Genomic DNA, 6,902 nt, shown 5'->3' with positions numbered 1-6,902 from the left:
CCCAGATTTAAAGGTTCCTAGTGTTAAGGTTTCACTGTGGTCTGGCCTTGAATTAATGCCCAAGGTTGAAAACATATGAAAACAAGGGCAGGAAAAGACCTCGTTTTCTTATCTCAGATCAGAGGGCTTGGATGTGCATGTACATGTACACTTTATCTGTCTCCATCTGTATGATCACGTTATCTCTTGTGTAGAAGACATTCAGCTGTTGTTCTAAGTGATAGTGAAAGCATCATTTAACAAGAGTCACTCTTCATGTGATTTTTCATCCACAACACTACTACAATACAATGTGAAAATGAAACATATATATTTTCTGGTTAGGTTATTTTGTTTACTAGTTTGACCTATATACACCTTCGGACAGGTGGTTCAAATACTATTTAAGCAAACAATTCCAAATGAAAATTATGACTTTTTTGGGACTCCAAGCCTTGAGAACCTTATTTTGCTAAAAAAAAAGCTGCCTTAATAAAGTTTAGATTAGCATTAATTGGCTGTTTTACTGCCTTAAATAAAGCTTTAGCAAGTTCATAATACACCAATAATAGCATCCATCTAAGAATGAAAAAATCAGATCCATTTCAGAAACATTGGGTACAGCCAAAATCCCAATTTGGATTGTTCCAAAAACAAAGAAATGCAAACCACTTATCAGCAGTAGAAAAAACAAACAAACAAACAAACAAACAAACAAACAAATAAATAAATAAAAATAAAAAGAGAGAGAGAGAGAGAGAGAGAGAGAGAGAGAGAGAGAGAGACTAGACTGGAATAATGACTAGACTAGACTAGACTAGACTAGACTAGACTATCTAACAAACTGATAAGAAGTATTCTCATTATCTAAACCAAACAAACTCTAAATGGGCTAGTTTCATGGTGTGGGTTTGAATGGCTGCTAAGGGAACAGACACACCTATCCTTGTCGTTGATATAGATCATGATAGTAGCAGAGATATACAGAGGAATGTATCCGATCTAACCAAAAGGAACTGCATCACAAAGCAAGAATCCAATCCCAACACAAGAAATAACTTAATCAAAGGGGAAAGTGGAAAGGTTTTAGACTGACAGAGTCAATCACCAAACCTTATCCCACTTAAGCAGCATGTCACCTCCTGAAGAGGAGACTGAAGAAGAAAACTGCCAGAAACTGAAAGAAGCTGCAGTACAAGCCTGAAAATAAACAAAAGAAGAATGCAATCTTTTGCTGATGTTTGTGTGTATTTGGTTTGAAAGAGACTGGTTTGGTTGACTGGTTTTTTGCCAAACCAAAAAATAAGTGTTATTTGCTTTAAGACTATATTTTTTAATAGCCCCCCTCACCAAAAGTGCCATGTTCTAAGTTGTTTAACACATTTCAGTGTAAATATCTGGGAATGAAAGCTGAAATTCTGATCTATCTTTTTGAATACATCATCATGCACTGCAAAACCTGGCAAGCCAAATATCTGGCTTGGAGCAAAATAATCCAGATTCCCTTTTTATTATTCTTGGAGACTTTAACATGGCAAAAGTAACACTTGAACTTCCAAAATACAGTTTTTTTGAAGACGTGTGTGCCAACCAAAACCTTATGAAAATACAGTAACAACAATCCATGGTTCACAGCCAAATTAAAAAAACTTCGACAAGCCAAGGAAGATGCCTACAGAGGGGAGGACAAAACTCTGTATAAGCAGGCCAGGAACCTACTGACAAAGATCAGAATAGCCAAAAGAAGCTACTCTGAAAAGCTGAAAAGCAGGTTTTCAGATAACAACCCTGCGTCAGTGTGGAAGGCCTGCAAGACATCACAAACTACAAGAGTCACCCCCATCTCCCACTGTAGCAAACTAAGACGTGGTTGATGACCTCAACACCTTCTACTGCAGGTTCGAGAACAACATCTTCACACCTCCTATCCATCCCAGCCCACTGACTGACATCACACCTCTGGGAACCCCATTAACAACTCCTCCCAGCAATTAAGTTGCACTCACAATTAGCGAAGAGGATGTGAATCGGCTCTTTCAGAGACAGAAGACAAGGAAAGCTCCCGGCCAAGACGGGGTCTCCCCCCTCCTGTCTCAAAGCATGTGCTGATCAACTGGCTACTATTTTCACCCATATTTTCAACAGGTCTCTGGAGCTGTGTGAAGTCTCCTCCTGCTTTAAACTCTTCACGATCATCCTGGTCCCCAAGAAACCCTCAATCACTGGACTGAATGACTACAGGCCTGTCACTCTGACATCTGTTGTCATGAAGACTTTTGAACAGCTGGTAATGGTCCACCTAAAAACTGTCACAGAACAGATGCTGGATCCCCTACAGTTTGCCTACCGTGCAAACAGATCAGTGGACGATGCAGTCAACATTGGACTGCACTACATTCTGCAACACCTGGACTGCCCAGGGACATTTGCCCGGATTCTGTTTGTTGACTTCAGTTCGGCTTTTAATACTATAATTCCGGAAATTCTCCACTCCAAACTCCTAAGGCTCACTATACCCTCTTCCATTTGTCAGTGGATCACCAGCTTCCTGACAGACAGGAAACAACAGGTGAGACTGGGAGGTGTCACCTCCAGCATTCGGACAATCAGCACTGGCGCCCCACAGGGATGTATCCTCTCCCCACTGTTATTCTCCCTATACACTAATGACTGCACTTACATTTACATTTACATTTACAGCATTTGGCAGACGCCCTTATCCAGAGCGACATACATAAGTGCTTAAATCTCTAACATTGAATACATTAATGCTGGCTCACTAAGTTACATACTTAAGATACCATGAGTTTAAAACATTTGTTCAAAGTTACAATGAAAGTGTCAAAGGTGTTTTTTTTTTTTTTTTTTTTAAAAATGCAAAAGATAATGAAGAAGTGCTAGTTGAAGTGTTTCCTGAATAAGTAGGTCTTCAACCGCCGCTTGAAAATAGCCAGTGACTCAGCTGTCCGGACCTCTAGGGGAAGTTCGTTCCACCACCTTGGTGCCAGTACAGAGAAGAGTCTTGTAGTATACTTGCCTCTTACCCTGAGAGATGGTGGAACCAGTCGAGCAGTGCTGGTAGATCGGAGGGTGCGGGGTGCAGTGCGAGGAGTTATGAGGGCTTTGAGGTAAGAGGGAGCTGGTCCATTCAAGTGACCAAACTGACCAAGTGACCATTCACTTCAAGTGACCAAACTGTTAAGCTCCTGAAATTTGCAGATGATACTACACTCATCAGTGTTATCCAAGATGGCGATGAGTCTGCATACCGGCAGGAGGTGGAGCGGCTGGTGCTATGGTGCTCCACAGGCTGGGGCTATGGTGCTCTACAGGGATGTGCCGGAATTGCAGTCAGAACAGTCTGGAGCTAAACACCCTCAAAACTGTGGAGATGATAGTGGACTTTAGGAAAGACCCCTAAACAGTGGTGGTTCTAGGATTTTTCTGTAACAGGGGCCATTAAGGGGCCACATGTTACATTCAGGGGCTAAGTACAGGGTACATTCAAGCACGCAAAATAATTTATTCAGTACGGTGCAAATACATTTTGGCAGTCATTCCTTTTTCAAACGCTCGAGTGCCGCCAATTGTTTGGGGGTGGAATTGCATCTGTGATCATTGTGAAAAATTCTCCGGTTGCTCTTCTCATCGACGATTGATGGAACGGGGGCCAATCAGGGGCCAATCAGATTTCAACACTGCCCCTCAACATTACTCCCCCTCACAATATCCAACAGCCCGGTGTCATCAGTGGAGGCCTTCAAGTTTCTGGGCACTACCATTTCCCAAGACCTGAAATGGGAGTGTAACATAAACTCCATCATGAAAAAGGCCCAGCAGAGGATGTACTTTCTATGTCAATTAAGGAAGTATGTTCTGCCACAGGAGCTGTTGATGCTGTTCTACACTGCAGTCATTGAATCTGTCCTGTGCACATCCATCACCATCTGGTTTGGTGCAGCAACAAAACAGGACAGAAACAGACTGCAACGCACAGTAAAAACAGCAGAAAAAATAAATGGCGCCCCCCTGCCCACTCTCCAGGACTTGTATGACACAAGAACCAGAAACCGAGCAGGAAAAATCACTACTGACATTTTGCACCCTGGTCATAACCTTTTTCAGCTCCTCCCTTCTGGCAGGCGCTACAGAACTTTGCTTACTAAAACTGCCAGACACAGGAACAGTTTCTTTCCCCAGGCAATTACCCTGATCAACAACTCACTATAATTATATTCACTGCTTCTTATCATAAGTACTGCATTATCAGGACTGTCAGTCATCACATCATCTGTATATATTACACACTACTGCTGCTATATATTGTTATTTGCACTCCCACACTTTATGTACATAACTGATCGTTCATATTCTATATTCATATTTAATACCCATTCTGTCTATATTGTATCTCATCGCCTGCATTGTCTTGTATAGTTTGTATAGTATAATGTTATTTATGTCTGTACTTTTGAGAGTCACAAACTGCTGAAACCAAATTCCTTGTGTGTGTCAACACACTTGGCCATTAAATCTGATTCTGATTCTGATTCATGCAGCTGCTCCTCAGATGTTTTACCCACAGTCTGTTAATTATTCCTCTTCCCATTCTTTGCTCTCTTTTACTTCTCTGTTTCATCATTTTTGCTTAGTTTCTAATTTTCTATGATCTTTCACTATTACTGTAATAATTGTTTAAAAAGTTGTCTGCTTACGTCAATTTGTGTAATACTTACACATTTAAAGCATATGCAGTGTCTTTTCTTTACACTTTTCTTTTCATTTTAATTTGTGTAATTAAAAACCATAATTTATTTTATTTTATTCACATTTTATTTCATCGGTCCCAGTGAGTTAATTTGTATGAGTTACAGATATTTGCCAGTGCAAATAAATAATTATTCAAAAATGTATTTACATAAACTCCAGGAACACAGATGGAAAGAAATTCTATAAAAACATGGGAAAAAACTTTGGAATTTGAATTAACTCACTAATTTTAATTTGATTACTGAAGCTCTATTGATGATACCTGATTACAAGATCAGGTTTAAAATAACAAATAACATGAAAAATCTAAAAAAAAAAAAAAAATCCCCATACTGTAAATGTTTCCAGTAAATCACTTTTATGGATAAATCTCAGCATTCAAAATGATATAAATGGCTTTGTCCTGGGGATTCTCCTTTTTTCAGCAGTTATCTTTGAGTCCTTTGTTAAAGCGTGGTCATGCGGCAAATGTTGGCTTCTGATCCACATGCAGACTTGCTTTCTCTTCCTATCAATTCAGAACGTATTCTAGAATGACCCTATTGGTATTTAACAACTGAAAAAATCATATTGTAGCCTGAAGATAATATGCATATTATTTAGTTGCTGTGAAGGAAATTCTTTCCTCACAAAAAGTTGTTTGTGAGGGTCTGACCCTTTGTGCGTGTGACTGCAAGTGGCTCGGTTCAGGATCAGAAATGATCAGAATGAGCTGGGGGTGAGAGAGTGAGACTCAGGCTCAGAAACCACTTGACCTTAGTAAAGTTATCCTGATTCAGAGCTGATCAGGCATTGTAATGTAGCCAATGATTGATGATGTGTTCCTTTCTTTAGATTCTGTGTTGGAATCATGCTTATAAAATCGCAATGTAATGAATAATCGACCCCCCCATCCTCTCTCATGTTATACAAGGAGAGTTGGGTCCTGTTGTGCAGCAGCACAAATTAATTGTGAACTTTTTTTACTTGTGCCTACCAGTATGCTATTTTCTCAACAACTTCCACTACAATGCTCAGACCTTTTTTCATTTTTATAACATAATTTTTTCCCCAATGTGAAGGGATATTACATTTAAACAGCCCTGCTGTCAACTGTGGAGGCTCTTCCTGACCTGAAATGAAGATGAGAGGTAGCCAGGGCCATGGTCACACTGAAAGACATTTAGAATGTGTGAGGTAATGAATGAAGTTTCTCAAAAACACAGTAGCCTCCATATTTCTTAAAGGTAAGAAGCTCGGGACATCCAGGACTCCTCCAAGAGCTGGCTGTCCAGCCAAACTAAGCAATCATGGGAGCCTTGGTATGAGAGATGACCAAGAGGTGTCTGCTCATCTGTGCTCCTTCCTACAGAAGAACAATATCTTTGAAGAGTTTCAGTCAGATTAGGAGGCATGGGATTAGTTTCCACTGTTATGCTGATGATACCCAGTTGTATATCTCATCAAAAACAAACGAAATAGCTAAATTGACTGAGTGAGTTGAAGAGATTTAAGATTGGATGAGCTGTAATTTTCTTGTTAAACTCCGAAAAGACAGAAATGCTACTTATCGGCCCAAAACCAGTACACAGAAACTCTCACAATTCAACTTCCATTTAGATGGATGTACTGTAACTACCAGCTCAACAGTGAAAGACCTGGGTGTTATATTAGACAGCAATTTGTCTTTTGAAAATCATATCACCCATATTACAAAAACAGCCTTTTTCCACCTTATAAATATTACCAAGCTGAGAAACATCTGTCTGTATCTGATGCTGAGAAGCTAGTTCATGCATTCATGACCTCCAGACTGGACTATTATAATGCATTACTAGATCTTTGTCCTGCATCTTTAATAAATAGGCCACAGTTGTCCAAAATGCAGATGCCAGAGTTCTTACCAGCACAAGAAAATATGATCATATAACCCCAATTTTATCATCTCTACACTGGTTACCTGTTAAGTTTAGAATTGATTACAAATTGCTGCTACTTGCGTACAAGGCTCTTACTGGTTTAGCTAGTTTAAATATTTAACTAGTCTTCTAACACGTTACAATCCTTCACGCTCTCTGAGATCACAAAACTCAGGACTCCTGGTAGTTCCCAGAATATCTGTCTACTAAAGGCGGTAGAGCGTTTTCGTATTTAGCTCCCAAACTTTGGAATAA

The sequence above is a fragment of the Tachysurus vachellii genome, chromosome 2 (genome assembly GCF_030014155.1).
Source record: "Tachysurus vachellii isolate PV-2020 chromosome 2, HZAU_Pvac_v1, whole genome shotgun sequence".
Taxonomy (NCBI): Eukaryota; Metazoa; Chordata; class Actinopteri; order Siluriformes; family Bagridae; genus Tachysurus; species Tachysurus vachellii.
The sequence above is the reverse complement of the archived record's forward strand: the minus strand, read 5'-3'. Positions refer to the sequence as shown.